This window comes from Lycium barbarum, chromosome 7 (assembly GCF_019175385.1).
Source record: "Lycium barbarum isolate Lr01 chromosome 7, ASM1917538v2, whole genome shotgun sequence".
In the NCBI taxonomy this organism is placed as follows: domain Eukaryota; kingdom Viridiplantae; phylum Streptophyta; class Magnoliopsida; order Solanales; family Solanaceae; genus Lycium; species Lycium barbarum.
In genome coordinates, this window is record NC_083343.1 from 68501579 (window position 1) to 68511088 (window position 9510).

At 37.6% G+C, this 9510-nt stretch overlaps 1 pseudogene; it reads right to left on the reverse strand.

Annotated features, from left to right (window-relative positions):
* Positions 1-758: 758 nt before the first annotated feature.
* On the reverse strand, positions 759-878 carry LOC132604839 (5S ribosomal RNA; annotated as a pseudogene).
* Positions 879-9510: the final 8632 nt, after the last annotated feature.

Genomic DNA, 9510 nt, shown 5'->3' on the forward strand with positions numbered 1-9510 from the left:
TCTGCTCTCCCCCCCTCCCCCTTTTTAAGGGTGTTCTTACACACTAATAACTCCTGATTACCGGTAGTAATTGGCCAACCCTAATGATCTTCCAACTCGGTTGGTCTCTCATAATACCAGAGTTCTCTGACCCCACACATTCCTCTTTGTTTCCATACTACCACACTTTATCCCTTTCATATGCCTACCTTCGAATCTCATTCAAATAGTCCCTTGCCTTGACCACCGTCCCTCTTGGAAACTTCACTCTCCCTCGTTCCTTACACTTAAGACATTCTAACCCTTTTACTTTCTATATATTCACTTTCTTCCTTTTCCTGGAGTTATGGCATTAGGACTTTCCAATTCTAACCTGTAATTAAAATAGCATCCACTTATCTTGTAGCATTTGTTACTTGAACTTCTCTACTCTGTTTGATTAATGCCTTCAGTCTATAGTAATGCCGATTGCTGGGACACACATACCAATTTGGCGCGGTCACATATGGGATATCATACCTATGCATATATATGGCTACTAACCCCTCGCTTACAAAGTATCTGGTATGCATATATATGGCTACTAACCCTTCGCTCACAAAGTATCTCCAAATATTGTTCGAACTCATCCTAATTCTAGAGCTGTGATGCACCTTCTTTCTTGCCACCGATCTAGTCCGCCTTGTCCTTCGCGACCTTTTAAAGTTTCCATCCACTCCGCATGCTCCAATTTCCCTTAGGCTACTCTAGCTTCTCATCTGTCCTTTATCTCTGAATTTGTAAGACTTTTAGTACACTTCCCAAGGGGGTCACCCATCCCAGTATTACTCTCACCCTAGCACGCTTAACCTTGGAGTGCTAATGGGATCCGGTGCGTTAGTGCTGGTATGATCGTATCCACCCTACTGCGTGACCTTTATCACATAACCTAGAACAAGCTGAAACTCGTATGGATTCCGATAAATTATCGTAATGCATCTCCCTTCAGATTAAAAGGATTTCTTACTCTTCCGACGAAACAAATGCTATTTTAGCCTTTGGAACTCCCGATGACAAGACATCAATCAACATATACAACTGCTTTCCATTCCTAAATGTTAAGATTCCTTGTAGCGGTAAAACTTCCTAGCCGCAGTTATCTATAAGTACTTTGGTTATCGGTCCCTTCAAAACTTCCATTTGCCAACTATCAATGGTATCCTGCAATAGTTGTACGCACATAAAAAGTTCCAATAAAAGACTCATATACCTGTAGCCGGCCTGTCCTCCTCTCGGTCTGGATGGCTATAGAGTGAAGTATCCTCCTCATCGTGCATGCACCATTTTGTTAGCCATCTCATCATGGCGATTGTTTGTATGGTTCTATGTCATATACTCTTGCAATTGATATAACTAGCAGCTTGAAATTTCACAAGGGTTCATTGTTACCAGCTCGTTTCGACCAGCGCAATATCCTTGAATCCTTTTCTTGCGATCTTATCTCCGTCTACTTTCATGGCTTCTCCTTGCACTTCCTTAGCTCATCTTGCTTCATAACCCCCTATTACTTTTCGATTGCCCCATTGTCGGGTGTCATAATTCCTCCAATACCTTAGTCAGTCCTTGTGCTCGTACTCAAGCTTACTTGTTTCCCTCTTAAAGGTTTTACCTTATAGTGTGGTATTTCATTGCCATCTCGATCGGAATTTGTGGGGATACTCGAAGTAGTGATGTGCCCAACTATCTGTCCAGCCGGAATAGTAATTTTGATTCCAATAACTGATGCCCGATGTCCACTTGTGGCGTCATCTTTATTTTATCATCCCATATCAACGTGTCCTATACTTTCCCTTTAATCAATCCATAGCAATCATAGACGTATAATCTTTGTTATCTCTTAAATCCTTTGTTCTCGTCCTTAAATTTTAGGAAAATTTTGACAGAGTTTCCCCTATACTTCTTACTATCCAAATCCTGCACGCAGCCCAGAAAATACATGCAATGCCTCAGAGGGCCAAATATACACATGCGTAACACACCTTAGCCTCACAGGGCTCTCAATATCGAATAGAAACGCAAAGATGACGAAACTTACCTCATGCGTCAGAATTCAGAATATATTTGAACTTGTATCAATCGTCATTATATATTTCCCTGGTCACTTTCTCTTCCATTTATAGGCTATACATTTCAATAATACTTGCAACATTCTTACCATATCTGACTTATAATCCTTTTTACCATTACTTGCCTCTATACTGATTCCTTCAACTTCTGTCGCCTCTGTAATCCCCATATCGTCATCCTCTTCCTTTGTCAACACCATTCTTCCGCTGAAATTAAGGGTTAGTACAAGGAATTTCATTTCCTATGACTTGCCTCTCATCGCACGATCTAAGATAGAAAGAAAGATAACATCCTAAATGTCCTGTAGCTTCCTATTTATAGATGTGGTGCACAACAAACTGATAAACAAGACTCTACTAGACACGGTCTATAGACACTCCGAGGATGAACTGCTCTGACACTACTTTTGTCTCGACCCAAACCGATGGGCCATGACTAGTGCCCGACTTGGACATTCCTATACGATCTGTTAGATATAATCAGACTGATACTAAGGACAATGTGGAAATATGTAAAAAAAAAAAAACAAGCTGTAGACTCATATTGCCATATATCAGAATGAACCTGTCTGCCGAGGAGTCACAGTTAACCAAACATAACAAAATATGTAAGCCGACAAGGCTGAAAATATATACGGGAATATCCAAAACGAACTACATCTGTATAGCTGACCAAACCATATACATAACCCACACATGTCTACAGACCTCTAAGAGTATAACAAAGCCTATATCAGAGGATCTGTACCAAAATGACTCAAGCTCCAGAACAATAAAGCTCTCCAAGCAGCTGAGTAGAAGTCCTAGACCGGAGGATCACCGAACTGAGTGTCTGTACCTACGGGCATGAAACGCAGCACCCTAAGAAAGGGGGTTAGTACAAAAAATGTACTGAGTATGTAAAACATGAAGTGCAGTAATGAAGATCATGACTGAGTAAAATATGATAGGAGACAAGTATGATAATCAAGAAATACCAAAGCATCTGTATCTTATGAGATGAGAGTCATGCATGTCAATATAATATACCGTACCTGGCCCATTATGGGACTTGGTGAATGAAGTCATATATATACCATACCAGGCCCTCTAGTAAGAGACTCGGTGAAATAATTATATATATCTATATATATATATATATATATATATACCGTACCCGGTCCTCTAGTGAGGGTCTGGGTGAAATAATCATATATATACCGTACCTGGCCCTCTAGTGAGGGACTTGGTGAAATAATCATATATATACTGTACCCCAATGTCCTATTGAGGAGCGGTTTGTTGTGTTTGAAACTGGACTTCATGAACCTCACTATGGGCTTTTGCATTGTCTCAAAACTCGTCACATTCCAAAAGATATCCTTCCTAATAATTTGCATACATGATCGTAAGTTCTTATAATAATAATATAGGCGCATATCATTTCATATCGCAATTAAAACAACTAAAATATAATGAACTTCAATGTCCAAATCAACGAGGGGTAACATGGACCCTGCGTCATGCCCGCAGGTGGACAGGGAGACAGGCTTGATCCATAGATTTCTTATTCAGTGACTTCATAGAGGAGCTCCATTTCATCCGGAGCTACAGCTTTTGGGTATTATTCTTTTGTGTACATACATATGGGCATTGTTATATGCCGTATTTTTATACGTCGAGTTATTCGCAAGCTAATCTACTTAAGTAAAGACGGGATTATTTTCATATATGAAATAGGAACTTTTAATTTTCAATTTTAATTAGTACACAAATTGTTTATAAATTTTATTTAGTGTAGAAATATTATTGGAGATTAGGGACTAATTAATTATGATTATATTATTAAGTAGGGATTAGTGATTAATTAAAATTAATTAAGTTAATTACTACTTGTGGGCCCCACCCGGTTTAATTAAAAAAAATAAAAAAAAATAGTGGATGACTCATTAGGTGGGCACGTGTAGGGCTTAGGGAATTGATATATAAGTCAAAATATGACTCATTGATCATCACTTCAACATTCTAATTGAACAAAAAAAAAAAAGAGATGGAGAGGAAAGGAAGAGCTCTCGGCCATGGCTACTTTGGCTGAGAATGAGCTCTAGTGAAGAGAGCTTGGAAGCTTGGTTTGTTCAAGAATTCTAAGTGTTCAAGGGGATTGCAACGTGAATTTAATCATTGTGGGCGACAACGTTAAGGAACCAAAATTGTTAAGGTAAGATTCAATCCTTTTCTACATGTTTTGGAGGTAGTTTAAACTTGTATAATTTGGTAGATGTGTGTTGAATATAAGGAGTTATGTATGTTGATGTTGAGGTGTAAATTGAGCCGTGTAGGGTGCTGTTTTTAATTAGGAATGGTGAATTGATTTTAAGTAGCATTATGGTTGTTGTTATCATGGATTATATGGTAAAAACGAAGGAATTAAATGGTTAAAGTTGAAGTTGTGTTGTTTTGTGGGCATTTTGTTGTCCTTGTTGAATTGAAAGGATTGAAGGTATGATTATGTTCATATGTTGTGTTGGTATTGTTGTAATTACAGGAGGTTAATTGGAAGTTCGGGTTAGGCGATTATATAGGGGAAATGCTGCTCGATTTTCGTTAAGTTCTTAACTAATGAAAATTCTAATTAAGAAAGTTTGAATTAAAGTGGTATACCTCGTATTTTTGCACGTCGGATTATTCGTAAGCTAATCGACATAAGTTTAAGGATGGGAATATTTGTGGATATGAAATAAGAACTTTTAATTTTCAATTTTAATTAGTACATGAATTGCTTATAAATTTTATTTAGTGTAGCAATATTATTGGAGATTAAGGACTAATTAATTATGATTAGATTATTAAGTAGGGATTAGTGATTAATTAAAATTAATTAATTTAATTATGGTTGTGGGCCCCACCCGAAAAAAAATAATAAGTCAAGAAATCAAAATTGATGAGTCATAGGGGAGTAGCACGTGTCAATTTGAGGGACACCATATATATGTAAAGATGGATGAATAACTTAGCAAACTAATTTCATTTCACCAAAGTTAAACTAAAAAAAAAAAGGAGGAACATTTCCATGGCTGCTCTCGGCCAGCCATGGATGGAGGAAAAAAATATTTTTGTTGCTATTTTGGTTAAGTTTCAATTGATTTGCAAGTTCAAGGAGGTGATAGAAACATTGGATATTGAATTGAGGATGAAGAAATAGTGAAATTGGAGCAAATAAGTGTAGAAATTCCTCCGAGTAAAATAAGGTAAGATTTTCTTATTTTGTGGTATAATTGTATTAATGGTGTTGTAATGGAAGGATTAAAATTGGATTGGATGAAATTGGAAGTAAGAAATTGCATGAAATCGTTGATGTTAGGAGTTGTAGTTGTTATATGGAATTGTTGGGTTGAAAGGATTACAAGTATGATTTATGTTCATATGTTGTTGTTCGTGTTGTAGTCATGTTGTCGTTGACGGGGATTCTAAATTTGGAAGGAAGAAGTGTATAACGTATCGTATACAAAGCGTATGTTGGTTTGTTTGGAGTATAATCTTTAAACGTTAATGATTTGGATTGGAAAAGGATTAGGAAGGGCTGTTGGATTGTTTGGGTTGTTTATGGGCTGAATTGTAAGGGTTTTATATGCATATCTCTATTACTGTCATTGTTGGTATTGCTGTGATAACAGGAGGTTAATTGGAAGTTCGGGTTAGGCGAGTATATAGGGGAAATGCTGCCCGATTTCCGTTAAGTCCTTAACTAATGAAAACCCTAATCAAGAAAGTATAAGTTAAAGAATGAGTCCTATAAGTAATTGGTTACGGATTTATAAGCTAGGAAGTATAGTTTACTAACGATAGCGTACTTTCATATTAAATAGGCTAAAGGGGCGACGAAGCGAACGTGATTACGATTAACCTTCAACAGGTATGTAAAGTCATCCTTTCTTTCTTTTTGGCATGATCTTTATGAAACAAACAGACGATGTGTATATGATTCCAAAGAAGTTCCTATTCTTAGAGCCACTAGGATGGCTAATGTTCTTGATTCCAGAAGCTATTTCATTATGTATTGATACGTGTATATGATTCCAGAAGTTCAATTTGGATATAATCCATAGTGATATTCGAAAGGTACTTGATATGACAATTGTCTTGATTTTCAAATGATAGTTCGTTTTGATTATTCTATTGAGTCTCAAATATGATTTAATTTGCTTATGGTTGCTCACTACTCTATTCGTGCATGCCTCAATACATCTTTCACTGAGTCCCGGGCCAGGATACGTTTTCGTGCACAGTTTCACTGCATTGTTCACCGAGTCCCTCACTAGAGGGCCGGGTATATATATATATATATATATATATGATGGTGTTATGATGTGATGGTGTTATGATGTGTTTATGGCGCCAAGGATGGTATGTGGCGACCTTATTGACCGAGTCCCATAATGGGCCGGGTATGACATATGATATTGACATGCATGACTTATGTTTCAAAAGGCAAGTGTTTTGGTATTCTGGATGTTATACTTGTCTCCTGTACTCCCTACTTCAGTATGATTCTCTTTACTGTATTTTATGCTTTATATACTCAGTATATATTTCGTACTGACCCCCTTTCTTCGGGGGGCTGCGTTTCATGCCCGTAGGTACAGATAGCCGGTTTGGTGACCCTTCAGCATAGGACTTCTACTCAGCTGTCTTGGAAAGATCCGTTGTTCCGGAGCCTAGAATGTTGGTAAAGATCTTATGATGTATACGTATATGTTTATCCAGGGGTACGGCGGGGCCCTGTCCCATTATATTTCAGTATCGATACTCTTAGAGGTCTGTAGACATATATGTGGGTTGTGTATAAGTTCTATTCAGCTGTGTCTATACGATGTGCTATGCTATGATGTTCGTCTGTAGTGGCAGCCTTGTCGGCTTGCACATGATATTGGTATGTAGTGGCAGCCTTGTCGGCTTGCGTATCATTTTATGATTTGATTAGTTATGACTCCTCAGGAGACAGTTTATCTGGATATATACATACCGGATGACGTTATGAACCTTGGAGTTCTTCTGCAAGTTTCCATATTGTTCTTAGATTCAGTTTGACTATATCCAACAGGTACGTACGAGTGTCCAGGTCGGGCACTAGTCATGGCCCACGGGGTTGGGTCGTGACAAAAGTGGTATCAGAGCAGTTCATCCTCGGAGTGTCTACAGACCGTGTCTAGTAGAGTCTTGCTTATCGGTGTGTTGTGCACCACATATATAAACAGGAAGCTACAGGATATTTAGGATGTTATCTTTCCTTCTTATCCTAGATCGTGTGATAGAGCCTAGCCATAGGAAATGAAATTCCTTATACTAACCTTTGATTTATGCTGAAGAACAACATCGACAGAAGAAAGTGACTGATGATATTAGAAGCTACACAGTACACAGGTAAGCCACGGTGCGAAAGAGGCATGTCGGGTAAGGTAAGAATATTGGAGTATGATTGACATGTAAAGTTGAGGAATGAAAGGGGAGGTAGATAGGAAGGTATAACAGGACGGATCGTTAAAGGATCAAGTACATCTCGAGGTGCGATATGTGAGGTGAGTTTCGACACCTTTATACTTTTTACTTGAGATTGGGAGCCCTCTTTGGCTATGACATGATATGATATATACGTATATATGTTGGCCCTGTGAGGCATTGTTAGTATTTCCTGCATGCAGGTTTTGGGATAGTAAGAAGTACAGAGGAAACTCTGCCCAAATTTTCCGAGAAATAGAAAAGAGAGAATGAGATATAGGATCATAATATGTCTTGAAAGTCGATACCGATAGGGTAAATTTATTATGTTGGATTAAAGCTTTAAGAGATACCCTCCATGTCATCCGTAAGAGGCACCATTCTTACTTGGGGAATTTTATTTCGAAGAAGCATGTATGAGCAGCAAAGTTTGGAATTCATTTGAACGGACCAGAATACTTTCCAGCCACTTTTCTACCTTAGAAAAGCTCATATTGAAGGGCAAAAACATCCGGCAATTAAGTTTCACTTCATTGGAAGAATACAAAGCAAACAAGAAGTAGATTATGAACTAAATGATTCGTTCACGACTCAAGAATAAATCTGGAGGTAAACCATGTGAATCAAGCACTAGAAGTCCTGTAGTGCTTGTTGGATTCTAGTTTTTCTTCTGGTGGTGGTTGGAGAATGCCTCATGGTGACATTTTATTAGTTATTAATAAACTAATTGGAGATGGAATTTTTGGAAGGAAAATTCAAACTTGTGGGCTGTCTAGGATCATGTGTTTCATATGTTGTTGATGAAATGCTAGAATAATTCGGAAGGGCTTCTGATACTAAGGGATGATTTAGAAAAAGGTGGAAAATCGTAACAAAACATTTGTTGAGGTATCGAGTGAACTGATAAGTAGGGATAAATTACGACGAGTTTACAGTTAAAAGGAGTGATAGTATGATTGAGATAAAAGTACGGAGGAGGAAGAATTATGACAAATTATGAAGGTATGGATGAGACAGCTTGTGAGATATTAAGGATAAGATTGATCAGAAAGGGTGAAGGGTTAAATACGCCTACTCCACAGAGTGCAATTAAAACATAGTAAGAATTGTGAATAAGGTTAGGAAGTGTTCCGTTATAGGATTGATTACGAACAGGATGTAATGTGAATATCATAAGAATTGTTATAGAAATGAGTAAAGCCTAGCAAGGAAGTAACTAAAGGATATGATGTGATCAGTGTGAAACGAAAAACCAAATATAGAACAAAAAAAAAACTTACAAAGTCCTATAGGGAAGTTCAGAATAGAGATCAAGTGGTAACGAAAGTGAAAGCGAGCACAGGAAGAGAAGGGGTTAATAGAAAGAAAAAGATAAGAAGAAAGCGAGTGGGATAACAATGTAGCAATGTGTTATGACATGTATAGCTGAGAAAATGAGTAATATAAGCGACAGGATTGTGAAAGACCGAACTAAAGGAAGATGAGCAACGGGACAGAATGAATGCCAGAAATGACTGGTATGATAAGAACAAATAGAGATGAACAAAATATACTTTGAAAATGAGAAAGGGGTTATGTAGAAGTAGTGTTTTCTGTAGGATACAGGAGTAGCATGAGATTCCTCGTGCACAAAATAAAAGATGGACATAGACTGGAGAAATGAAAGGAATACTAAAGGAAGCACTCAAGACAGACGTAATTAATTGAGTATGAGTATAGGATAAAAGGGAAATATATAGCTACAAACTTAAGGTGTAGTACGACGAGAAGGTAATAAGACAAGACCACTATTAAAACGAATTTGATATGATTTTGAATAAGTTAGAAGTTAGCGTTGGGTATACAACAAGGGTGAAAGAGCATGAGGCATAAAGGAGTACTGCGTGTATGTGACTTCACCTCGGAAATAGTAAAATCCTTAAAGGACAAGGATTGTCGATTTGCGAAACAA